The 27767-nt window shown below is 48.8% G+C and overlaps 1 long non-coding RNA gene across 1 annotated transcript; it reads right to left on the reverse strand.

Moving 5' to 3' along the window:
• On the reverse strand, positions 1-27767 carry LOC139256767 (uncharacterized). Its single transcript, XR_011592196.1, has 4 exons — positions 27715-27767; positions 26396-26551; positions 10990-11064; positions 1-111 (listed from the first exon to the last, which is right to left on the reverse strand). It is a non-coding gene; the product is annotated as an uncharacterized lncRNA (long non-coding RNA).

Consider the following 27767-nt stretch of genomic DNA (forward strand, 5'->3'; position numbering starts at 1 on the left):
TTTAGTCTCCGACAGTCTATAGCGTGAGAGAGCGTCAGACTGTGAGCTTACGCTGCACCATGAAGAAAGACAACGTCAGGCAAGTGGATGTTCACTGGTCCCAACAGCTCCCTGGTACACACAAGGAGATGATACTTCATTACACAAATAATACATTAAAAAAGTAGCGGGGTTTTGCTGACCATTTTCAGTCTTCCAGGGATGTCACCAGTATTAGCTTCATTCTGACCGTCACAGGCGTGCAGCACAGAAACACCGCTGCCTATATCTGCAGTGTGTGGAGCCGTATCGATGGAGCAGGAACCCAGCTGAATGTCATCGGTATGTAAATGTTAGCTATCACTCGCAGGTTCACAGGAACAGACCGCACTGGGACCTGTATCCGACCCACAGCAGGGCAGGGGGAAAGGATGGATTGTCCAAGATGGGAAGGGTTTTATTTTCACAAAGAAGTTGTTGGTTTAATAGAACAATAATGTTGTGTATGAATAAAGAGTCTGACCAGATACTGAGAGCTCAAAGTAAAGTGTGACCGTAGTCTTTTATTACAGGCCTCCAGAGTACCTCCCCAGCCTGTGAGGCCTCCTTAAGTACAGCTGCTCCCAAGGGCTTGTGGGATCCCTTGGGACTCCAGATGGGCCCTCTAATAATTAAACAAGGTATTTACAGGTTTACATATATAACATAAGAAATTAAAATTCCAAAGACAGCCAAAGTCAGCTCCTGCCTGAATTCAAAAGCGACCCAACTGAAAGGGTGTGTGTGTTAATGTGGCATTTAAATAGGAGCCAGCAGTGGCTCCAAATGTGAATCATGTGTTCATCACAAGGGGAAATGCCAGGGTTGGGCTGTCCTGAGGATCTGCTAATGAGGCCAGCAGTTGGCACGTTAACGTTGACTTTAGCAACTCTGCAGTGGGGAAGGACAAGGCAGCCATGGTTCCCACACTAAATGACTAACCCATGGTCCCTGCCGGAAAGTGTGTGTGTGTGTGGACACTGGCAGAGGACCAGGATCAGGCTTGGCGACAAGGCCTATAGAGTCAAGAGCCTGACAACACCCAGTGTCTGGGATTAGGTGAATAATGGGGAGAGGTTCTGGAAAGTGCGGCGCTCGGGATCAGAACTGAAAATGAAGCAAGGCAGCTCCTGCGCAGGTTTCCCGGGAGTCGGGTAATCCGGCAGTGAAAGGGAGGCGGGAGCGGCCCAATCCACAAGGTAAGTGCATGTTCCAGCACTGCTTCTGGGGCAAGAGGGGCAGGACTGCACCCCCCGCCATCAGCTACATCGATTGTAGTCTCTCCCCCCCCCCGCCCAATCGTGTCCTCTCTCCCCCCCCTCCCCCGCCCAATGGTGGCCTCTCTCTTTCTGCCCCCCGCCCGATCGTGGCCTCCCTCTCTCTCTTTCACTCTCCCCCCCCACCCAATCGTGGCCTCTCTCTCTTATCCCCCCATCGATCGCGGCCTCTCTCTCTCTCCCCCACCCAATCGTGGCTTCTCTCACTTCCCCACCACTGCCCGATCATGGCCTCTCTCTCTCCCCCACTCGTGGCCTCTCTCTCTCTCTCACACCGCCCAATCATGGCCCCTCTCTCTCTCTCTCTCTCTCTCTCTCTCCCCACCCGCCCAATCGTGGCCTCTCTCTCTCTCTCTCTCTCTCACACGCCCGCCCAATCATGGCCTCTCTCTCCCCCACCCGTCCAATCGTGGTCTCTCTCTCACTCTCTCTCCCCCTGTTATGAATGAATAAAGAGTCTGACTGGATACTGTGAACTCAAAGTAAAGTGTGACCTTAGACTTTTATTGCAGGTGTCCAGAGTGCCTCTCCAGCCTGGGAGGCCTCCTTAAGTACCTGTGCTCCCAAGGGATTGTGGGATCCCTTGAGACTCCAGAGGATGAGCCATATGGTGGCTGTACAAGGTATATACAAGGTTACATATATAACAACACTCCCCACAAAGTCAACAGTGTAACTATTTACAAGGTGAGTCGATCTGGGGGCCTTCTTGCCGTGATTGATCGTCTCGGTACAAATGACGCTGGTATTGGTGAATTATCTGTTGGGCCGTCACTGGGCTACTGTGCAGCTGGCCTTGCTGAGCTGCCTAGTATGGTGAGTCCTGCTGGGCTGCTGCGGATGATGGGTTCTGCTTCGTGGCCAACCGCGGTGTCGGTTGGCACTGGTGTGTATGTTGGGGGGGGGTCAAAGAAAGTAGGGTACAAAGTGGGTTGCTCAGTGAATCTGAGTTTGATTTGGTCCAAGTGTTTCCAGTGAATGAGTCCATTTGAAAGTTTGACCCGAAACACCCTGCTCTCTTTGGCCACAACAGTGCCAGGAATCTACTTGGGACCTTGTCCATAATTTAATACAAATGTAGGATCATTGATTTCAATTTCGCGTGACACATTTGAGCTATCATAATATGTGCTTTGTTGAACAGGAAGAGAGCAGGCGGCTTCATGTAAATCAGGGTGAACTAACAAGAGCCTTGTCTTAAGTGCCCTTTTCATGAGCAGTTCAGCAGGTGGAATCCCAGTGAGCGAGTGGGGTCTCGGGCGGTAGCTAAGCAGGACTCAGGATAGGCGAGTCTGCAGTGAGCCTTCAGTTACTCTCTTCAAGCCCTGATTGATAGTTTGCACTGCTCTTTCTGCCTGACCATTGGATGCTGATTTGAACGGGGCAGATGTGACATGTTTGATCCCGTTGCGGGTCATGAATTCTTTGAATTCGGCACTGGTAAAACATGGCCCATTGTCGCTCACACAGACATTGGGTAGTCCGTGCGTGGCAAACATGGCCCGCAGGCTTTCAGTGGTGGCAGCGGACGTGCTTGCCAACATTATCTCACATTCAATCCATTTGGAGAACGCATCTACAACCACAAGAAACATTTTACCCAAGAACGGGCCTGCATAGTTGACATAGATCCTAGACCACGGTTTGGAGGGCTAAGACCATAAACTTAGTGACGCCTCCCTGGGTGCATTGTTCAACTGCAAGCATGTGTTACATCTGTGCATGCAGGACTCTAAGTCCGCATCGATACCGGGCCACCACACATGGGATCTGGATATCACTTTCATCATTGCGATGCCTGGGTGGATGCTGTGGAGGTCACTAATGAAGGTATCTCTGCCCTTCTTGGGGACCACTACTCGATTGCCCCACAGAAGGCAGCCTGCCTGTATAGACATTTCATATTTGTGCTACTGGTACAGCTTTATCTGTTCCTGCATTTCCACTGGGATACTGGACCAGCTCCCGTGCAGCACACAGTTTTTAACTAGGGCAAGTAAGGGTTCCTGGCTTGTCCAAGTTCTAATCTGTTGGGCTGTGACAGGTGATTGCTCACTCTCAAATGCTTCCATTACCATGACTAAATCTGCGGGTTGTGCCATTTCCACCCCCGTGGTGGGCAATGGCAGCCTACTGAGAGCATGGGCAGAGTTTTCTGTGCCTGGTCTGTGGCGGATGGCATCTGTTATAAATGAAGAGACCTTTGTGTGTGTTAATGCAGGTGAGGCCCTTCGATGATTCCTCCAGCTCCTGCGTCATGTAGGCCAAGGTCAAGTCCAGATTCGTGAACATCTTTCCTCCCACCAGCCTGGCAAAAAGCCGTCGGACTTTGGTAGTGGGTATTGATTCTGCAGGGAGAAACGATTGATAGTTACTTTGTAATCACCACAGATTCTGACTGTGCTATCTCACTTGAGGATTGGAACGATCGGACTGGCCCACTCATTGAATTCGATCAGCAATATGATGCTGCTGGCCTAGCTCGATCTCTACCCTTTTTCTCATCATGTACGGTACTGCTCTTCTCTTGTAATGGATGGGTCACACCCCTGGAATTAGATGGATCTGCATTTCTGCTCCTTGGAACTTCCCGATGCTTGGTTTGAACAGTGAAGGGAACTTGTTTAAGACCTGGACACACGAAGTGTCGTCAGCGGGCAAGAGCACGCTGAGGACGTCCCAGTTCCAGCGTATCTTTCCCAGCCAGCTCCTGCCAAGCAGCGTGGGACCATCGCCCGGTACCACCCAGAGTAGTAGCTTGTGCACCGCTCCATCGTAGGAGACTTTTACAGTAACACTGCCGACTATGGGAATCATTTCCTTTGTGTAAGGTCTCAGTTTTGTGCGGATTGGAGTCAAGACTGGCCTTGAGGCCTTGCTGCACCATAATTTATCAAAAGTGTTTTTGCTCATAATGGGCTGGCTCGCACCCGTGTCCAGCTCCATTGACACCGGGAGTTCATTTAGTTCAACCTTCAGCATTATCGGGGGACACTTTGTGCTAAATGTGTTCACCCCATATACCTCTGCCTCCTCAGTCTGAGGCTCTGGTTCGTGATGATCTGCCGTGGATCTGTTCATCCTCTGCTACATGGTGGTTTGCAGGATTAACAGGATTTGCAACTCGCCTGTACATACATTGGAGGTGTCCCATTGTTCCACAGCCCTTGCAAACGTACCCTTTGAAGCAGCATGAATGGAAATGATGCAGCGCCAACAAGTGTCTCAGTGTCCCAGTGTCCCAGTGTCTCTGTGTCCCAGTGTCCCAGTGTCCCAGTGTCCCAGTGTCTCACCCTTGATGATGGACTCTGAGACATCTGCGGTCGTGCAGCTGCAGGCATGTGGAGCCTGCCCTGTATGTTGCGATGTGAAAACAACATCACTTTGTTCACAGTACTTGTAGCAGCACTTGCGTGCGGAGAGATTTGCTCAGTATTGTCACTGGTGGCAATGAACGCCGGGGCTATTGCTATGGCCTTACTCAAGGTTGGGGTCTACACAGTCAAAAGTTTGTGAAGTATCATTTCATGGCCAATGCCAAGTATGAAAAAGTCTCTGAGCATGTGCTCCAAATGTCCTTCAAATTCGCAATGTCCTGCAAGGGCGTCTTAGCTCAGCGATATAACTCACCACTTCCTGGCCTTCAGAACTTTTGTAGGTGTAGAACCGGTACCTCGCCATCAAAACGCTTTCCTTTGGGTTCAGATGCTCCCAGCCAAGTGTGCATAAATCATTGTACGATATCTCTCTGGGTTTCGCTGGAGCAAGCAGCTTTTTCATGAGGCCATATGTTGGTGCCCCGCAGACGGTGAGGAGAATTGCCCTTCGTTTGGCAGTGTTCGCTTATCCTTCCAGCTCGTTGGCCACGAAGTATTGGTCGAGTCGCTCCTGGAAGACTTCCCAATCATTTCCCTCCAAAAATGTCTCCAGGATTGCCACTGTTGTCTGCATCGTTGGGTTTGTCATCTGTATCTCGTCGCCAGTTGTTATGTATGAATAAAGAGTCTGACTGGAAACTGTGAGCTAAAAGTAAAGTGTGACTTTTGTCTTTTATTGCAGGTCTCCAGAGTGCCTCTCCAGCCTGGGAGGCCTCCTTAAGTACCTGTACTCCCAAGGGATTGTGGGATCCCTTGGGACTCCAGGGGATGAGCCCTCTGGTGGCGGTACAAGATATATACAAGGTTACAAATATAACACCCCACACCCGCCCAATCATGGCCTCTCTCTCCCCCACCCGCCCAATCGGAGCCTCTCTCTCCCCCACCCGCCCAATCGTAGCCTCTCTCTCTCACTCTCTCCTGCCCGACCAATCGTGCCCTCTCTCCCCGTCCACCCACCCAATCTTGGTCTCTCTCTCTCTCTCCCCCCCACCCGCCCAATCATGGCCTCCCTCTCTCTCCCCCAGCCGCCCAATCGTGGCCTCCCTCTCTCTCCCCCAGCCGCCCAATCGTGGCCTCCCTCTCTCTCCCGCAGCTGCCCAATCATGGCCTCCCTCTCTCTCCCCCACCCGCCCAATCATGGCCTCTCTCTCCCCCACCCGCCCATTCATGGCCTCCCTCTCTCCCCCACCTGCCCAATCATGACCTCTTTCTCCCCACCCACACAATCGTGGCCTCTCTCTCTCCCCCAGCCACACAATCGTGGCTTCCCTCCCTCTCTCCCCCACTATCAATCTCCGATTACATCCTTCCTTCCTGAGGGAGTGCTGCACTATCAGAGGGGCAGTACTGAGGGAGCGCTATACTATCGGAGGGGCAGTACTGAGGGAGTGCTGCACTGTCGGAGGGACAGTACTGAGGGAGCGCTGCACTGTCGGAGGGGCAGCACTGTGTGAGCGCCGCACTGTCGGAGGGGCAGCACTGAGAGAGCACCGCATTATCGGAGGGGCAGTATTGAGGGAATGCTGCACTGTCGGAGGGGCAGTACTGAGGGAGCGCCGCACTGTCAGAAGGGCAGTACCGAGGGAGCACCGCACTGTCAGAGGGGCAATACCGAGGGAGCGCTGCACTGTCGGAGGGGCAGTTCTGAGGGAGTACGGCACTGTCGGGGGAGCAGCTGAGGGAGAAAGGCACTGTCCGAGGGGCAGTACTGAGAGGCGCTGCATTGTTGGAAGGGCAGTACTGTGGGAGCGCTACACTGTCGGAGGGGCAGTAGTGAGGGAGCGCTGCACTGTTGGGAGGGCAGTACTGAGGGAGTATGGCACTGTCAGAGGGGCAATACTGAGGGAACGCTGCACTCTCAGAGGGGAGCTACTGAGGGAGTATGGCACTGAGGGAGGGGCAGTACTGAGGGAGCACTGTACTGTTGGAAGGGCAGCACTGAGGGAGTGCTACACTGTCGGATGGGCAGTACTGAGAGAGTGCTGCATGGTTGGAGGTGCAGTACTGAGGGAGCGCTGCACTGTCGGAGGGGCAATACTGAGGGAGTATGGCACTGTCAGAGGGGCAGTACTGAGCGAGTGCTGCAATGTCGGAGGGGCAGTACTGAGCGAGTGCTGCAATGTCGGAGGGGCAGTACTGAGGGAGTATGGCACTGTTGGAGGGGCAGTACTGAGGGAGTATGGCACTGTTGGAGGGGCAGTACTGAAGGAGTGCTGCACTGTCGGAGGTGCCGTCTTTCAGATGAACATTAAACTGAGGCCCCGCCTGCCATCTCAGGCCGACTTAATAGAACCTACGGCCACTCCTTATTCCTACATTCCTTGTCCATTTTTTTTCCTTTCTGTTTCCTTATCTTGTTCTTTCATTGCCCGCCCCCCCACATGATGTGAATTTAAATCCTACACCACAGCACTGGTTCCTCTTCCAGCGAGGAAGAGGATTGTAAATTCAATGCGCCAATTGATAGGCCACAAATGTTACCTGCCAAATGTCAACCCAAGCCTAGATGTAGTCCAGGGTCTGCTGTGGAAATCACAAGTGAACAGCCCCATTTCTGACATTATGATGGAGGGAAATTCATTGATGAAGCAGCTGCAGATGGTTGGGACAAAGGAACGAAGCATAATGTCCCAGGGCTGAAATGATTGTCCTCTGACAACCAAAACATCTTCCTGTGTGTTAGGTATGGCCTCAGCTACAGGCCATTTACCTAATTTTGTTGAGGCTCTTTGGTGCCATACAGATTGGAAAGCTGCCTTGTGTCCATGTTTGCATCAAGGCTGTTATGACATCTGGAGCTGAATGGCTGAAGTGGAAACTCAACGGAAAGAGAGGTGGCTATTAATGAGTAGGTGTCGCTTGATGGCACTACAGATGAATCCTTCTATCACTACTGATTGGAAGGAGACTGTCCAGTACAGTAACCGCTAGGCTAATGGTTATGGGACTGGACTAGCAACCCGTCATGAGTTCAAATCTCCCAATGGTGCCAATAGTTCAATACAAGCTCTGCATTAAAAGGTTTCTCTTCTCATGAATTAGTAATTAACTAACTCTACGAGTTAATTATTGGAATTGATTTTGCTGAACAATGCAATATTGTGCTTTGCATTTAAGCACGTAGGACACCTCCCCATCTGCCGATGGTCTTCAAGCTATTTCTATCTTTCCTTTCCCCTTAAAGGAGTAGTTATCCAGTCTCCAGGCCTGGAACGTGTCACAGAGGGTCACACGGCGCGGTTACAGTGCACCATGCGGCACTCCAGAGTGAGTGACACCGAAGTCCACTGGTACCGGCAACTACCGGGGCAAGATATGGAGTGGGTTTTAACACATGAGGCAAGTGGCAGCACACGAGGGAGCCCAGGTTCCACTGACCGTCTCCAGCCTTCCAGAGACACCTCCAATAACAGCTTCATTCTGACAGTCACAAATGTGCAGCCCAGTGACACTGCCGCCTATTACTGTAAAGTGTGGGGAGATATCAGTGGGAGCAGCTCAATGTAACCAGTAAGTACAGTTCACATTGTAATAATATTATATCTGCGTCTGACATCACCTTGTGGATCAGGGCTGGTAAAGGTCCAATATTTGATGGCAAATATCTTATTCTGTTAGTCCAGTCCCTTACATGTCCCTCTCACTTTCACAGATCCTAATGTCCAAATGGATGAAGACCTGAGGATTGTCTGGATCAGTGTGGGGGCTGTGCTGGGACTTACTCTCATTGCTGGAGTTGCTCTTGTCTTCTGTATCAGACAGGCATGGTTCGGGAAACTGCAATCCTGTACGTTTAAATAAATATTTCACGGTAACTACCACATCTGGATCAGCTGCCCATAGTCATTGAAGGGATAAGAACAGAAAATACTGGAAATACTCTGCAGATCAGCAGCAACTGTGCAGCGAGAAACAGAGTTAACGTTTCAGGATGATGACCTTTTGTCAGAACTGGAAGGGGTTAGAGATGGACAGTTTTTAAGCAAGTACACAGCCAGGGAAAGATGGGCATTCATAGGTGCTGAGTATTTCCAGCGTTTTCTGTTTTTATTTCAGATTTCCAGCATGCTTAGTATTTTTCTATTGTTTGAGTCATTGAAAGGTGAGAGTATTAGTGAATTCAAGAGGGAGCTGAGTAGATTCTTTTGGTGAAAGAAGTGTTTTGGGCTATGGACGACAGTACAGTTTGGGTTTTTGTGAACTTTGGGACCACCCAATGGACTGCAATGGACTTTCCCCAACCTCCATGTTTGCGTGTTCCTATCTACACTCGGTGTTGGTGACATTCTGTGATTTCCTTTACAGCCCCGTCTGTCCACACTGCTACTACATTGCCAGCACGCGATTATAAAAATACCTCTCTTCCCGGACGCTCACAAGTGAGTCGAGTTGGTTGGCCCAGTGCCAGCCTTTTGTTAATGTTCTGGAGTATTTAAAGCATTAGGGCCTAGAAATTCGATGACTTTGAATCCATTTTACAGGCATAAAACGGGCGCCAAAATGTCCAGTGTAGTGGTCAAGCAGCACGTGTACATTCCACGTTGGGTGTGCGCCGCCCACCATATTGGTATAGGCATCAAAAGAGGCATCCAAGGCCCACGTCTGAAACAGCCATTAGTCCTTTGCATTTGCAAATCAGGGGCCGAGTGCCTGGTTGATGCTTCCTTTACCAAACTGGTTTGCCTGAACACAGCTGGCACCAGGCCGGCTACATTCAAGAAAACCAGGTTTTCCTGCGGCCTAACCAGCGCCCCTCAATGGAGCCGCTGGAGGCCACCAGCAAAAGGGCAAGTTTAAAATAAATGCTTTCATGAATGTGGAGCCGACAGGTGCAGGAGTGCCCACCCACCTACCTGTCCAGATTCCCCCCTCTCCCGGGCACATCCCCTTCTCCCGAGACCTATACCTGATGCAGTAACCACAAATTCAAATACTCTTCAACGCCGTGCTGCCTGGGGAGATCCGAGCAGGTGTCTGCAGCTCGTCGGTTTGGTGTAAATGAGAAGCCCGATATTGGGTGAGCTTTGGGCCTGTCCGTTCCAGCACAGAGATCGTTCTCTAGACTTGAATGTGGAGGCTCAGTCGTTGAGTATGTTCAAGACAGAGATCGATAGATTTTTGGATATTAAGGCAATCGAGGGATATGGGGATAGTGCGGGAAAGTGGAGTCGAGGTACAAGATCAGCAATGATCTTACTGAATGGCGGAGCAGGCTCGAGGGGCCAAATGGCCGACTCCTGTACCTAATTCTTATGTTCTTATGTTGAACACACGACCTTCTGATTCAGAGATGAGAGTGCTACCAACTGAGCCAAGACAGACACCTTAGATTGTTGAGAGACACTAAAGTACCAAATATGCTGTTGCCTAAAGTGACCTATCTGGATTTCTTGCTTTCCTTTTTTCAGTTTTCCCAGAAGCCCAAGGAGTTGAGATCTGCCAACAGAGAAGCATGTACCTCCAGAAAATACCAAACTAGACGCTTCATTTCAGGACAAAGCAAGACTGAACAAGTGCTTGAGAAACACCAGCATTGCCGAGAACTGAAGGATCAGCAACTTCAACCAACACAATGGACTCACCAGCATCAGTCGGCACCAAGAGGTCACCAGCACCAATCATCACTGAGGCGCTTTTTACCCTTTAAGAATTTAGCACCACCAACCAGCAACAAGACTTTATTGGCACCGACTGGTTCTGAACTCTATGCAAACCAAAGACAGATTAAACCTCATCTCTCCAAGGAGGTAACTATCAGGCCGGTAACATAGGACTCCCTTCATACAGAGAACTCCCAATTCCCACCACTGCATTGGTCCAAATACACAGAACTATTTGTTGGGAACGTGGTCTCAATATACAAGCTCTGCAGATCCTGACCAGAGTAGAGCCCTTACTCTGCATCCTGCATACAACACTTCTGCTGGCTTGAGGTTTTTCATGCCCACATCCCTTTAGACCATAGTGTCAACATCTTACCTTAAAAGGAAACCCAATGAAGCCCTTATACAGTACACTAGTTGAAACACTGAGTTTTTCCAATTCGAGTCATAGAATAGTTAAAGCGCAGGAGGCCATTCGGCCCATTGAGCCTGTGCTGGCTCTCTGGAAGAGCACTTAAGCTCGTCCCACACAGCCGCCCGTTCCCTGTAGCCCTGCAATTTTTTTTCCTTCAGGTCCTTATCCAATTCCCTTTTGAAAGCCATAACTGAATCTGCCTCCACCCCCCTTTCAGGCAGCGCATTCCATATCCCAACCACTCGCTGCGTAAAAAAGCTTTCCCTCATGTTGCCTTTGGTTCTTTTGCCAATCACCTTAAATCTGTGTCCTCTGATTCTCAGCGCTCCCGTCTGCGTTGCAGCCCTTGGAACAGCGGTAGGTATGAAGACCTGCAAAAAAGGTAAGTTACAGTTTTTATTTTTAAATTATTTTCGATAGCTAAGTATCTTGTGATTTTTTTTATTCTTTTGCAATTTTTGGGGGTGTTTTCCACCCTCCCTAGGCCCAACTCGTAGCGGTATCGGCCTCGGAGGAAAGTTGCAGCAAATTTGCGATTTGCGCCACGAATCCTTGTGCAACGCCGATTTTTACCCCTGGGCGCATTTTATCCTGAATGTTAGGCCTCGTAGCAGTAGCAGAGTCATAGCGGTATTAAAACAAAATTGAATTTCTAACCCTTAGAGTATTGCGTACAGTTCTGGTCGTCATATCATAACAAGGAAATAAAGAGGCACTGGAGAGGGTGCAGAGAAGATTTACAAGGATGATACCAGAAATGCAAGGTATACCTATCAAGAATGAATGAACAGATTAGGTCTCTTTTCTCTTGAAAAACTTCGGCTGAGGGGTAGTCTCAGAGGGCTTTAAATTTATGAACGGTTTTGATAGAGTGGATAGAGAATGTTTCCACTTGTGGGTAAGAGCATAACTAGAGGCCATCAATATAAGATAGCCATCAAGAAATCCAATAGGGAATTCAAAAGAAATTTATTTACCGAGAGAATGGTGAGAATGTGGAACTCGCTACCACAGGGAGTGGTTGAAACGAATAGTATCGATGTATTTAAGGGGAGGCCAGACAATATGAGGGAGAAGGGAATAGAGGGTAATATTGATAAATTTAGATGAGGAAGGATGGGAGGAAGCTCGAGTGGAGCATAAACGCTGGCATGGACTGGTTGGGCCAAATGGCCTGTTTCTGTGCCATATATCCGATGTAATCCTATGTCATGTCTTTATGGGGGCAACATCAGCAGCTATCACAACTGCCCTTGGACAGGGTTTATTTTGAGCAGGTAGAACACATGCTGTTTTAAGTGAAACAAGCAGAATATATGTGCTTTGTAGGTGAAAAAGCAGAATCCATTTTAAAAGCCTCTCTCACTCACCTGACAGACTAGGGCTCAGCTGCAGGCTTATTACACCCTGCATCGGGCACCAAGCTCTACAGCATCTGCTATATTCGCAGTGACGTTCAGGCCCAAGGATCAGGTGCATGTGAGCCACCTCAGGCTTCAGAGGAGTGATGGAGCAGATATTGCCATTCCATCTATGGCCCACGGAGAAAGCTGCCTGTACCAATCTGTAGCCATGTGGAGAAGTATCACGGCAAATATCAGAGAGAGTTACTCTCTTCATTTCAGAAGCCTGTCTCACAGATTAGATCACACCACCCATTGCAGAGTTCTCCGATGAGACAGACAAGCTACATGGACTCAGTTAATGGATTCAGTCTGATTCCAAACATTTGTTTTAAATTACAGAAATCAAGTGATCTTCAAGCGGATTCCAACTCGACATACATGGTAACTATATCAAATATAGTAATTCAAACTAAGTTAGTGATTGATGCCAATATAGCAATTCATGTCAATATAATGAGTTAAGCCAAATCAAACCAACCCTTCAGAATAAAATGATAATGGATTGCATCTACCTTGGTCTTACTGCAGGAGAAGGGTCCACAGCCAGCGAGGGAATGGAAGACCAGCAGGAAGAGTAGTGCAAGGAAGGTAGTGCAGGGGTCCCCTGTGGTCATCCCACTGCAAAACAGATACACTGCTTTGAGTACTGTTGAGGGGGATGACTCATCAGGGGAGGGCAGCAGCAGCCAAGTTCATGGCACCGTGGCTGGCTCTGTTGCACAGGAGGGCAGGAAAAAGAGTGGAAGAGCGATAGTGATAGGGGATTCAATTGTAAGGGGAATAGATAGGCGTTTCTGCGGCCGCAACCGAGACTCCAGGATGGTATGTTGCCTCCCTGGTGCAAGGGTCAAGGATGTCTCGGAGCGGGTGGAGGACATTCTAAAAAGGGAGGGAGAACAGCCAGTTGTCGTGGTGCACGTTGGTACCAATGACATAGGTAAAAAAAGGGATGAGTTCCTACGAAATGAATTTAAGGAGCTAGGAGCTAAATTAAAAAGTAGGACCTCAAAAGTAGTAATCTCGGGATTGCTACCAGTGCCACGTGCTAGTCAGAGTAGGAATCGCAGGATAGCTCAGATGAATACGTGGCTTGAGCAATGGTGCAGCAGGGAGGGATTCAAATTCCTGGGGCATTGGAACCGGTTCTGGGGGAGGTGGGACCAGTACAATCCGGACGGTCTGCACCTGGGCAGAATCGGAACCAATGTCCTCGGGGGAGTGTTTGCTAGTGCTGTTGGGGAGGAGTTAAACTAATATGGCAGGGGGATGGGAACCAATGCAGGGAGATAGAGGGAAACAAAAAGGAGGCAAAAACAAAAGACAGAAAGGAGATGAGGAAAAGTGGAGGGCAGAGAAACCCAAGGCAAAGAACAAAAAGGGCCATTGTACAGCAAAATTCTAAAAGGACAGAGGGTGTTAAAAAAACAAGCCTAAAGGCTTTGTGTCTTAATGCAAGGAGTATCCGCAATAAGGTGGATGAATTAACTGTGCAAATAGATGTTAACAAATATGATGTGATTGGGATTACGGAGACGTGGCTCCAGGATGAGCAGGGCTGGGAACTCAACATCCAGGGGTATTCAACATTCAGGAAGGATAGAATAAAAGGAAAAGGAGGTGGGGTAGCATTGCTGGTTAAGGAGGAGATTAAGGCAATAGTTAGGAAGGACATTAGCTTGGATGATGTGGAATCTATATGGGTAGAGCTGCAGAACACCAAAGGGCAAAAATCGTTAGTGGGAGTTGTGTACAGACCTCCAAACAGTAGTAGTGATGTTGGGGAGGGCATCAAACAGGAAATTAGGGGTGCGTGCAATAAAGGTGCAGCAGTTATAATGGGTGACTTTAATATGCACATAGATTGGGCTAACCAAACTGGAAGCAATACGGTGGAGGAGGATTTTCTGGAGTGCATAAGGGATGGTTTTTTAGACCAATATGTCGAGGAACCAACTAGGGGGGAGGCCATCTTAGACTGGGTGTTATGTAATGAGAAAGGATTAATTAGCAATCTCGTTGTGCGAGGCCCCTTGGGGAAGAGTGACCATAATATGGTGGAATTCTGCATTAGGATGGAGAATGAAACAGTTAATTCAGAGACCATGGTCCAGAACTTAAAGGCTAACTTTGAAGGTATGAGGCGTGAATTGGCTGAGATGGATTGGCGAATGATACTTAAGGGGTTGACTGTGGATGGGCAATGGCAGACATTTAGAGACCGCATGGATGAACTACAACAATTGTACATTCCTGTCTGGCATAGAAATAAAAAAGGGAAGGTGGCTCAACCGTGGCTATCAAGGGAAATCAGGGATAGTATTAAAGCCAAGGAAGTGGCATACAAATTGGCCAGAAATAGCAGCGAACCTGGGGACTGGGAGAAATTTAGAACTCAGCAGAGGAGGACAAAGGGTTTGATTAGGGCAGGGAAAATGGAGTATGAGAAGAAGCTTGCAGGGAACATTAAGACGGATTGCAAAAGTTTCTATAGATATGTAAAGAGAAAAAGGTTAGTAAAGACAAATGTAGGTCCCCTGCAGTCAGAATCAGGGGAAGTCATAACGGGGAACAAAGAAATGGCGGACCAATTGAACAAGTACTTTGGTTCGGTATTCACGAAGGAGGACACGAACAACCTTCCGGTTATAAAAGGGGTCGGGGGGTCTAGTAAGGAGGAGGAACTGAGGGAAATCCTTATTAGCCGGGAAATTGTGTTGGGGAAATTGATGGGATTGAAGGCCGATAAATCCCCAGGGCCTGATGGACTGCATCCCAGAGTACTTAAGGAGGTGGCCTTGGAAATAGTGGATGCGTTGACAGTCATTTTCCAACATTCCATTGACTCTGGATCAGTTCCTATGGAGTGGAGGGTAGCCAATGTAACCCCACTTTTTAAAAAAGGAGGGAGAGAGAAAACAGGGAATTATAGACCGGTCAGCCTGACATCGGTAGTGGGTAAAATGATGGAATCAATTATTAAGGATGTCATAGCAGTGCATTTGGAAAGAGGTGACATGATAGGTCCAAGTCAGCATGGATTTGTGAAAGGGAAATCATGCTTGACAAATCTTCTGGAATTTTTTGAGGATGTTTCCAGTAGAGTGGATAAGGGAGAACCAGTTGATGTGGTATATTTGGACTTTCAGAAGGCGTTCGACAAGGTCCCACACAAGAGATTGATGTGCAAAGTTAGAGCACATGGGATTGGGGGTAGTGTACTGACATGGATTGAGAACTGGTTGTCAGACAGGAAGCAAAGAGTAGGAGTAAATGGGTACTTTTCAGAATGGCAGGCAGTGACTAGTGGGGTACCGCAAGGTTCTGTGCTGGGGCCCCAGCTGTTTACACTGTACATTAATGATTTAGATGAGGGGATTAAATGTAGTATCTCCAAATTTGCGGATGACACTAAGTTGGGTGGCAGTGTGAGCTGCGAGGAGGATGCTGTGAGGCTGCAGAGCGACTTGGATAGGTTAGGTGAGTGGGCAAATGCATGGCAGATGAAGTATAATGTGGATAAATGTGAGGTTATCCACTTTGGTGGTAAAAACAGAGAGACAGACTATTATCTGAATGGTGACAGATTAGGAAAAGGGGAGGTGCAAAGAGACCTGGGTGTCATGGTACATCAGTCATTGAAGGTTGGCATGCAGGTGCAGCAGGCGGTTAAGAAAGCAAATGGCATGTTGGCCTTCATAGCAAGGGGATTTGAGTACAGGGGCAGGGAGGTGTTGCTACAGTTGTACAGGGCATTGGTGAGGCCACACCTGGAGTATTGTGTACAGTTTTGGTCTCCTAACCTGAGGAAGGACATTCTTGCTATTGAGGGAGTGCAGCGAAGGTTCACCAGACTGATTCCCGGGATGGCGGGACTGACCTATCAAGAAAGACTGGATCAACTGGGCTTGTATTCACTGGAGTTCAGAAGAATGAGAGGGGACCTCATAGAAACATATAAAATTCTGACGGGGTTAGACAGGTTAGATGCAGGAAGAATGTTCCCAATGTTGGGGAAGTCCAGAACCAGGGGTCACAGTCTAAGGATAAGGGGTAAGCCATTTAGGACCGAGATGCGGAGGAACTTCTTCACCCAGAGAGTGGTGAACCTGTGGAATTCTCTACCACAGAAAGTTGTTGAGGCCAATTCACTAAATATATTCAAAAAGGAGTTAGATGAGGTCCTTACTGCTAGGGGGATCAAGGGGTATGGCGAGAAAGCAGGAATGGGGTACTGAAGTTGAATGTTCAGCCATGAACTCATTGAATGGCGGTGCAGGCTAGAAGGGCCGAATGGCCTACTCCTGCACCTATTTTCTATGTTTCTATGTTTCTATGTTTTGTTTCAGAATTTTGATCCAGTCTTAAGTCAGTACAAAAATAACCCTGTCGACAATCAAACCTGGAAAAGCTGTTGGTCCAGATGGTGTTTATCCCGAATTCTTAAAAGCACTGGGACCCAAAGCGAAGAGATGGTTGATCTCCTTCTCTGAGGTACTGGCAACCGGTAAAATTCCACTGGTTTGGAGGGAGACTAAATTAATTGCCCTCCTGAAGCAGGGGAAGAACACTTGTGAAGCCTCCAGCTACTGCCCAATCTCCTTCCTCTGTACTAGTTATAAAGTGCTGGAGAGGCTGTCCATCACCGAAGTGACCCTTACCAGTTGTTTACAGAGAATGGAGGCTTACTTCCACCGATGGCAACTTCGGACAAATCAAGAGACTGACATCTCCTCATTCCACCTCAACACCCATCAAGTCTCCTTTTGCAGCACTGAGGTAAACCATGCCCAAAACCCTCCTATTTAGGAGTCAAGCTTGATCGCATTCGGTCAGTAATTACATAAATAAATAAAATCTGGAATAAAAAGCTAATGTCAGTAATGGTCACCATGAAACTCCATGATTGTCGTAAAAACCTAAACTAATGTCCTTTCGGGAAGGAAATCTGCCGCCCTTACCCGGTCTAGCCTATATGTGACTCCAGTCCCACAGCAATATGGTTAACTCTTAACTAGGCTCTAAAAACAGTAATAATAATAAAACCGGACAGACCACCCAGCATCTACCTCAGCACCAGCTTCAGACACGACAAAGGAATACCCAGCCCAGCCAACCCTGCAAAGTCCTTCTCACTAACATCTGGGAACTTGTGCCAAAATTGGGAGAGCTGTCCCACATACTAGTCAAGCAACAACCTGACAGTTATACTCACGGAATCAAATCTATCAGCCAATGTCCCAGGCTCCTCCATCACCACCTCTGGGTATGTCTTGTCCCACCGGCAGGATAGAACCACTTGTGGTGATGGCATAGTGGTATACAGTTGGGAGGGAGTGGCCCTGGGAGTCCTCAACATTGACTAAGGACCTCATGAAGTCTCATGGTTTCAGGTCAAGCATGGGCAAGGAAACCTCCTGCTGATTACCACCGACTGCCCTCCCTCAGCTGATGAATCAGTACTCTTGAATATTGAACACCATTTGGAATAAGCACTGAGAGCAGCAAGGGCAGAGAATGTACTCTGGGTGGGGAACTCCAATGTCCATCACCAAGAGTGGCTCGGTAGCACCACTACTGACCAAGCTGCCCCAGTCCTGAAGGATATTAAATTATTATTTAAATGGGGAGAGATTACAAAATGCTGCGGTACAGAGGGATCTGTGGGTCCTTGTACATGAAACACAAAAGGTTATAGCATGCAGGTACAGCAAATAATTAGGAAGGCAAATGGAATGTTGGCCTTTATTGCAAAATGGATGGACTATAACAGTAAGGAAGTCCTGCTACAACTGTACAGGGTGTTGGTAAGACCACGCCTGGAGTACTGCGTACAGATTTGCTCTCCTTATTTAAGAAAGGACATACTTGCATTGGAGGCAGTTCAAAGAAGGTTCACGAGGTTGATTCCTGAGATGAAGGGATTGTCACATGAAGAAAGGTCGAGCAGGTTGGGGAATAATGAGGGAAATAGAATGGACACAGTTGAGGGCCATGTTAACCATGATAGAGGGGCATCCATGGTTGAGGAAAAAGGAAGAAATAAAGGATCCAAAAAATCTCAGATGTAGGAAGCAAAGTGTATTAATGGCCAATGGGTGTTTTTGTGACTGGAAGGCTGTTTCCAGTGGAGCACCGCAAGGCTCAGTACTCAGTCCCTTGCTTTTTGTGGTATATGTCAATGATTTGGACTTTAATGTAGGGGGTATGATTAAGAAGTTTGCAGATGATACAAAAATTGGCAGTGTGGTTTGTTATGTATGGAGAAAGAGTCATGCTGATCACTGTGAGCTCAAAGTAAAGTGTGACCCGTAGTCTTTTATTGCAGGTCTCCAGAGTACCTCTCCAACCCGTGAGGCCTCCTTAAATACCTGTGCTCCCAAGGGTTTATGGGATCCCTTGGGACTCCAGGGGATGAGCCCGCTGGTGGCTGTACAGAGTAATTACAAGTTTACAAAAATAACACTCCTTCCCAAAGTCAATAGTGTAACTATTCACGACGTGAGTCGATCTGGGGCCCTTCTTGCCCTGGTTGATCGTCTCGGTGTAAAAGCTGATATTGTTAAATCATTTGTTGGGCCCTCGCAGGGCTGCTGTGCAGCTGGCCTTGCTGAGCTGCCTGATGTGTTGGGTTCTGCATCGCGCTCAACCGTGGTGCCGGTTGCCGCTGGTGTGTATGCTGGGGGGTCAAAAAAGATAGGGTCCAAGGTGGGTTGCTCTGGATAGTCCGTGAATCTGAGTTTGATTTGGTCCAAGCGTTTCCGGTGAATGAATTCATTTGAAAGTTTGACCCGAAACACCCTACTCCCCTCTTTGGCCACGACAGTTCCGGGAAGCCACTTGGGACCTTGTCCATAATTCAATACAAAAACAGGATCATTGATTTCAATCTCGCATGACACATTTGCCCTATCATGGTATGCACTTTGTTGAAGCCGCCTGCTCTCTACCTGTTCATGTAGATCAGGGTGAACTAATGAGAGCCTTGTCTTAAGTGCTCTTTTCATGAGCAGTTCAGCAGGTAGGATCCCAGTGAGCGAGTGGGATCTCGTGCGGTAGCTAAGCAGGATGCAGGGTAGGCAAGTCTGCAGTTACCCTCTTCAAGCCTTGCTTGATGGTTTGCACTGCTCTCTCTGTCTGACCATTGGATGCTGGTTTAAACGGGGCAGATGTGACATGTTTGATCCCGTTACGGGTCATGAATTCTTTGAACTCAGCACTGGTAAAACATGGGTACCATTGTTGCTCACCAGGACATCGGGTAATCCGTGAGTGGCAAACATGGCCCGCAGACTTTCAGTGGTGGCAGCAGACATGCTCGCCGATATTATCTCACATTCAATCCACTTGGACTCCGCGTCTACAACCAGAAGGAACATTTTACCCAAGAATGGACTTGTATAGTTGACGTGTACCCTAGACCACAGTTTGGAGGGTCAAGATCATAAACTTAGCGGCGCCTCCCTGGGTACATTGCTTAACTGCGAGCATATATTGAATCTGTGAATGCAGAACTCTAAGTCCGCATCAATACCGGGCCACCACACGTGGGATCTGGCTATCGCTTTCATCATTACGATGCCTGGGTGGGTACTGTGGAGGTCAGTGGAGGTCTCTGCCCTTCTTGGGGACCACTACTCGATTGCCCCACAGAAAGCAGTCTGCCTGTATAGACATTTCATCCTTGCGCCTCTGCCATGGCTTAATCATTTCCTGCATTTCCACTGGGACACTGGACCAGCTTCCATGAAGCACACAGCTTTTGACTCGAGATAATAAGGAGTCCTGGCTTGTCCAGGTTTTGATCTGCCGGGCAGTGACAGGTGATTGCTCACTCTCAAATGCTTCCATAACCACGGCTAGATCTGTGGGCTGCGCCATTTCCACCCCCGTGGTGGGCAATGACAGCCTACTGAGAGCATCGGCGCAGTTTCTGTGCCTGGCTTGTGGCGGATGGCGTAGTTGTATGCGGACAACGTGATAGTCCATCTCTGGATGCGGGCCGATGCGTTGGTATTTATCCCTTTACTCTCGGAATACAGGGATGTAAGTGGCTTATGGTCAGTTTCCAATTAGAATTTTAGCCCAAACAGGTATTGATGCATTTTCTTTACCCCATAGACACACGCAACGCTTCTTTTTCAATCATGCTGTCGGCTCTCTCAGCCTTAGACAGACTCCTGGATGCATAAGCAACCGGTTGCAGTTTCCCGAAATCATTGGCTTCTGCAGCACCCAACCGACGCCATATGGCGACGCATCACATGCCAGTACCAAACGCTTACATGGATCATACAACACAAGCAATTTGTTTGAGCATAACAATTTTCTCGCTTATACAAAAGCATTTTCTTGGCTTTTGCCCCAAACACATTCGTCCCCTTTTCGTAGTAAGACATGCAATGGTTCGAACAGTGTGCTGAGACCCGGTAAGAAGTTACCAAAGTAGTTCAGGAGTCCCAGAAACGACCGCAGCTCCGTCACGTTCTGTAGCTTCGGTGCGTTCTCGATTGCCTCAGTCTTCGCGTTGGTGGGCCTGATGCCGCCTGCCGTGATTCTCCTTCCCAAGAACTCCACTTCAGGCACCAGGAAAATGCACTTCAAGCATTTTAACCTGAGCCCCACGCGGTTGAGTCGACTAAGAACCTCCTCCAGGTTCTACAGATGCTCGTCTGTGTTCCGACCTGTGACCAAGATGTCATCTTGGAAGACCACAGTGTGTGGGACCGACTTCAGTAAGCTTTCCATGTTTCTCTGGAATATCGGCACCGCTGATCGAATTCCAAACGGGCATGTGTTATAAACAAAAAGACCTTTGTGCGTGTTGATGCAGGTGAGGGCCTTCGATGATTTCTCCAGATCCGACGTCATGTAGGCTGAAATCAGATCCAGCTTCGTGAACGTCTTTCCTCTCGCCAGCATTGCAAAGAGGTCGTCGGCCGTTGGTAGTGGGTATTGGTCCTGCAGGGATCAACGATTGATAGTTACTTTGTAATCGCCAGATTCTGACGGTGCTGTCTCCTTTGAGGACTGGGACGATAGGAGTGGCCCTCTCGTTGAAGTCGATCGGTGAAATGATGCCCTCTCTTTGCAGCTGGTCTAGCTCGATCTCTACCCTTTCTCTCATCATGTACGGTACTGCTCTCGCCTTGTGATGGATGGGTTGAGCCCCCGGAATTAGGTGGATCTGCACTTTTGCTCCTTGGAATTTCCCGATGCCTGGTTCGAACAGCAAAGGAAACTTGTTTAATACCTGGGCACACGAAGTGTCGTCAGCAGGCGATAGCGCTCGGACGTTGTCCAAGTTCCAGCATGTCGTTCCCAGCCAGCTTCTGCTAAGCAGGGTGGGACCATTGCCTGGTACCACCCAGAGTGGTAGCTTGCGCACTGCTCCATCATAGGAGACCTTTACGGTAGCACTGCCGATTACAGGAATAAGTTATTTTGTTTAAGTTCTTAGTTTCATGCAAACTTGAGTTAAAACTGGCCATGAGGCCTTGTTGCACCACAATCTTTCGAAAGTCTTTTTGCCCATGATGGACTGGCTCACGCCCGTGTCCAGCTCCATTGACACCGGGAGTTCATTTAGTTCAACATTCAGCATTATCGGGGGACACTTCATGGTAAATGTGTGCACCCCATATACCTCTGAGTCTTCGGTCTGAGACTCTGGTTCGTCGTGATCCTCCGTTGATCCGTCCTCCTCTGCAACATGGTAGTTTGCAAGTTTGACAGGATTTGCAGCTCACCTGCACACTCGTTGGAGGTGTCCCAATGTTCCACAGCCCTTGCAAACGTACTTTTTGAATCGGCATGAATGGAAAAGATGATTACCCCCGCAGTGCCAACAAGGTGTTAATGGCGTTGCATTCATCACCCTCGATGGTGGACTCAGACATCTGTGGACGTGCAGCTGCAGGTGTGTGTGACCTGCCCTGTACATTACGATTCAAAAACAACATTGCTTTGTTTACAGTACTTGTAGCAGCACTTGTGTGCTGAGAGATTTGCTTGTACTTGTAGCAGCACTTGTGTGCTGAGAGATTTGCTTCGTATTGTCACTGGTGGCAATGAACTCCTGGGCTATCGCTATTGCCTTACTCAAGGTTGGGGTCTCTACAGTCAAAAGTTTGCGAAGTATGGTTTTCGTGGCCAATGCCAAATATGAAAAAGTCTCAGAGCATGTGCTCCAAATGTCCTTCAAATTCGCAATGTCCTGCAAGGCGTCTTAGCTCGGAGACATATTTTGCCACTTCCTGGCCTTCAGACCTTTTGTCGCTGTAGAACCGGTACCTCGCCATCAGAACGTCTTCCTTCGGGTTCAAATGCTCTCGGACCAGTGTGCACAAATCATCGTATGATTTCTCCGTGGGTTTCGCTGGGGTGAGCAGATTCTTCACGAGGTCATACGTTGGTGCCCCAGACGGTGAGGAGGATTGCCCTTCATTTGGCAGCGTTCTCTTCCCCATCTAGCTCGTTGGCCACGAAGTATTGGTCGAGTCACTCCACAAAAGTTTCCCAATCATCTCCCTCCGAGAATTTCTCCAGGATACCCAGTTCTCTGCATCTTTGGGTTCGCTATCTGTATCTCGTCGCCAGTAGTTATGTATGGAGAAAGAGTCAGATTGAACACTGTGAGCTCAAAGTAAAGTGTGACCTTAGTCTTTTATTGCAAGTCTCCCGAGTGCCTCTCCAACCTGTGAGGCCTCCTTAAATACCTGTGCTCCGAAGGGATTAAGGGATCCCTTGGGACTCCAGGGGATAAGCCCTCTGATGGCTGTAGAGTAAATACAAGTTTACATATATATATGATAATGAAGAAGGAAGTTGTAGACTTCAGGAAGATATCAATAAACTGGTCAGGTGGGCAGAAAAGTGGCAAATGGAATTCATTCCGGAGAAGTGTGAAGTAATGCATTTGAGGATGGCCAACAAGGCAAGGGAATACACAATAAATGGTAGGACACAAGGGTGTAGAGGAACAGAGGGACCTAGGAGTGCATGTTCACAGATCACTGAAGATAGCAGGCAAGGTGGTTAAGAAGGCACACGGAATACTTGCCTTTGTTAGCCGAGGCATAGAATACAAGAGCAGGAAGGCTATGCTTGAACTGTATAAAACACTAGTTAGGCCACAGCTGGAGTACTGCGTGCAGTTCTGGTCACCACATTACAGGAAAGATATGATTGCACTAGAGGCTTCAGAGGAGATTTATGAGGATGTTGCCTGGACTGGAGAATTTTAGCTATGAGAAATGATTGGATAGGCTAGGTTTGTTCTCATTTGGAACAGAGGAGGTCGAGAGGAGACCTCATTGAGGTGTATAACATTTTGAGGGGCCTGGATATAGTGGAGACTAAGGAACTATTTCCCTTGGTTGAGGAGTCAATTACGAGCGGGCATAGTTTTAAGGTGGTTGGTGGAAGGTTCTGAGGGGATTTGAGGGGAGGCTTCTTCACTCAGAGGGTTATGGGGGTCTGGAACTCAATGCCCGAAGGGTGGTGGATACTGTTATGTATGTAACTCTTGGCAACCTGTATCATACCACCAGCAGAGGGCCTACCTGTTCGGAGTCCCAAGGAATCCCAGCATCCCTTGGGAGCACTGTATATAAGCAGGCCTCCCATGCTGTACCGACACTCTGGAGTTTAATTAAAGGAGCTAGGGTCACACTTACTCATTGCATACAGTACTCAATTGTATCACTTTCTTATGAGCGTAACAGATACAGAAACCTTCACCACATTTAAAAGGTGCTTGGATGGGCACTTAAAAGTGCCGTAATCTGCAGGGTTACGGAACTACAGCTGCTAAGTGGGATTAGACTGGATAACCTCTTGTTGGATGGCGCAGATAAGATGGCAAATACTGCAGGGAATCGAATATGGCCAGGGTGATCTCCGGGACAAGTTTCGATCGCCTGGATGGGTCGGAGAAGAATTTTCCCAGATTTGTTTTCCACAATTGGCCTGGATTTTAAAATCTGGTTTTTGCCTCGCTCAGGAGATCACCTGTCTCCGGTTGGGGTGGGATATAGAATGTTTCGGTGAAAGGGGTGTCGCGGTTGTGTGGGGGTGGACTGGTTAGGCTTTTTAGATTTTCCACATTGTTCATAGGTTTATCTGTAACCTTCAGGGCTGCTGACCGAGGGCCGTGTGGATCTTTGTCGGCCGGCACGGACACGATGGGTCGGAATGGCCTCCTTCTGTGCTGTAGGTTTCTATGTTTCTATGTAAAAGAGCAATGGCTTGTCAACAGGTTTGTTTGGCTGTTTAGAAATGCATCAGTGTCCAGTAAAGCTCTAGGAGAAAGCTCTGCCCACCTGGGGCTCGCTTGCCGTGTAGGAGTTCCAAGTAGAGCGTTTGATTTGGGAGTCTTGTGTCGGAAATGCGAACAATGTGGCCCGGCCAACGGAGCTGGTCGAGTGTGGTCAGTGCTTTGATGCTGGGGATGTTGGCCTGATCGCGAACACTGACATTGGTGCGTCTGTCCTCTCAGGGGATTTGCAGGATCTTGCGGAGGCATCGCTGGATGAGGTGTGTACTGTATATGAACCATACAGGAGGGCAGGTCTCGCACCCTCTCATCAAACTACAGTACGTGGACGACGCTTGTGTCTGCGCACATTCAGAGGCTGAACTCCAAGTCATCGTCGACATCTTCACCGAAAAGCATTGGCCTTACACCAACCTGACCCCGCAACACAGCACTGCCCCCCAGTCATCAAGATCCACGGCCCGGCCCTGGACAACGTGGATCACTTTCCATACCTCGGGAGCCTATTATCAGCAAGGGCAGACATCGACGACGAGGTTCAACACCGCCTCCAGTGCAACCGTCGGCCGCCTGAGGAAGAGAGTGTTCGAAGATTAGGCCCTCAAATCTGGCACCAAACTTATGGTCTAGTGATAGTGATTGTTTCAAGTCTACCCCCGCCTCCCACCCCACAATAGCTCAATTATCAATTATTGGGATGTTTTTAGTGTCCTCTACTGTAAAGTCCGATACAAAATATTTGTTCAAAGTCTCTGCCATTTCCCTGTTTTTCCATTATTAATTCCCGAGTCTCATCCTCTAAGGGACCAACGTTTACTTTAGCTACTCGTTTCCTTTTGACATACCTGTAGAAGCTCTTACTGTATGTTGTTATATTTCTTGCTAATTTATTCTCATATTCTACCTTCTCCATCTTTATCCCTGCAGCACTTTGCAATTTTTCTCCATTTAAATTATAATTTGCTTTTAAAAAAAAATTCTGCCAGTGGATAACCTCACACTTTCCCACATTATACTCCACCTGCCAAATTTTTGCCCACTCAGCCTGTCTATATCCCTTTGCAGATGTTTTGTGCCTTCCTCACAACTTGCTTTCCCACCCATCTTTGTATCATCAGCAAACTTGGCTTCATTGCACTCAATCCCTTCATCCAAATCATTATTATAGATTGTAAATAGTTGAGGCCCCAGCACCGATCCCTGCAGCACCCCACTAGTTATTGTTTACCAAATGGAAAATGACCCATTTATCCCATCTCTCTGTTTTCTGTTAGTTAGCTAATTCTCTATCCGTGCTAATATATTATCCCCAACCCCATGAACTTTTATCTTGTGCAGTAATCTTTTATGTGGCATCTTATCGAATGCCTTCTGGAAATCCAAATACACATCCACTGGTTCCCCCTTAACCACCCTGCACGTTACATCCTCAAAGAATTCCAGCAAATTTGTCAAACATGTTTTTCCTTTCATGAAACCATGCTAACTCTGCTTAATTGAATTATGCTTTTCCAAATGTCCTGCTACTGCTTACTTAATAATGGACTCCAGCATTTGGCCAACGACAGATGTAAGGCTAACTGGTCTATAATTTCCTGCTTTCTGTCTGCCTCCTTTTTTAGATAGGGGCATTACATTTGCAGTTTTCCAGCCTCTGGGACCTCCCCACAATCCAGGGAATTTTGGTTAAATTACAACCAATGCATCCACTATCTCTGCAGTCACTTTTTTTAAGACCCTAGGATGCAAGCCATCAGATCCAGGGAACTTATCCACCTTTAGTCCCATTATTTTACTGAGTACTTCTTCTTTAGTGACAGTGATTGTTTTCAGTTCCTCCTGATAGCTCCTTGATTATCCATTATTGGGATGTTTTTGTCTTCTACCATGAAGTATACTGTACTGCGCTTGCTTCTGCGCACACTCAGAGGCCGAACTACAAGCCATGGTCAACACCATCATTGAGGCTACGAAAGCATAGCCTTGCACTAAACATCCGTAAGACAAAGGTCCTCCACCAACCTGACCCCGCCACATAGCACTGTGTCCCGGTCATCAAAGTGCACGGCACGGCCCTGGACAACGTGGACCATTTTCCATACCTCGGGAGCCTATTATCAGCAAGGGCAGACATCGATGACGAGGTCCAACACCGTCTCTAGTGCAGCCTTCAGTCATCTGAAGAAGAAATTGTTTGAAGACCAGGACCTCAAATCTGGCACCAAGCTTATAGTCTACAGTGAGGTAGCGATACCCGCCTTCCTGTATGGCTCAGAGACGTGGGCTATGTACAGTAAACACCGCAAAGCGCTGGAGAAATACCACCAACGATATCTCCGCAAGATCCTGCAAATCCCCTGGGAGGACAGAGGCACCGTCAGTGTTCTCGATCAGGCCAACATCGAAGCACTGACCACACTCGACCAGCTCCGTTGGGCGGGCCACACTGTCCGCACGTCTGACACAAGATTCCCAAATCAAGTGCTCTACTCGGAAGTCGTACACGGGAAGCGAGCCCCAGGTGGGCAGAGGAAATGTTTCCAGGACACCCTCAAAGCCTCCCTGATAAAGTGCGACATCCCCACTGACACCTGGGAGTCCCTGGCCAAAGACCAGCCGAAGTGGAGGAGGAGCATCCGGGAGGGCGCTGAGCACCTCGAGTCCCGTCGCCGAGAGCGTGCAGAAACCAAGCGCAAGCAGCGGAAGGAGCGTGCGGCAAACCAGTCCCAGCCACCCTTTCCTCCAACCACTGTGTGTCCCACCTGTGGCACAGACTGTCATTCCCCAATTGGACGGTTCCGTCACCTGACAACTCAGTGTTAGAGTGGAAGCAAGTGTCCCCCGATCCCGAGGGACTGCCTGTGATGGTGATGATGTGTTGTATACACGCGCTGTCTCCTGTTACCGTCCATGGTCCACAGGTGGCTCAATGTCACTTCACTTCCCCACATTGTTGTCACAGCTCGAATACAAGCGATCATATTGGGATGTGGGTTGAAAGGATTGGCCCCACGTTCTCAGCCAGGACTGTGAGCCTGTGTGCTGCAGGAGGGAAGATGGAGTTGTCCCGGGAACTATTGGCATTGGCCGCAGTTACTGCCCTGACTGGGGAGTGTTGGAGGGAGTTTATCCCCGCCCCGCCCCGCCCCGCTCACTGCCTCCTCCAGCCCACTGCCGCCACACCCCGCACCACCTCGGCCCCTGGAGCCCACTCCCCCCTAACCCCATCCATCCATCCCCCGCCCGGGTCCGCCCCCCGCTCACTGCAGGCCGGCCCCGGCCCCGGCCCCGGCCCCCAGCCTCTCCCCGCCCGCCCGGGCCCGGGCTCAGCCTCCGCTCACCGGCCGCCATCGCCTCCAACCGCGGCGCCGCTCCGCTGTTCCCGCCTCATCCA

This window comes from Pristiophorus japonicus, unplaced genomic scaffold (genome assembly GCF_044704955.1).
Source record: "Pristiophorus japonicus isolate sPriJap1 unplaced genomic scaffold, sPriJap1.hap1 HAP1_SCAFFOLD_755, whole genome shotgun sequence".
In the NCBI taxonomy this organism is placed as follows: Eukaryota; Metazoa; Chordata; class Chondrichthyes; family Pristiophoridae; genus Pristiophorus; species Pristiophorus japonicus.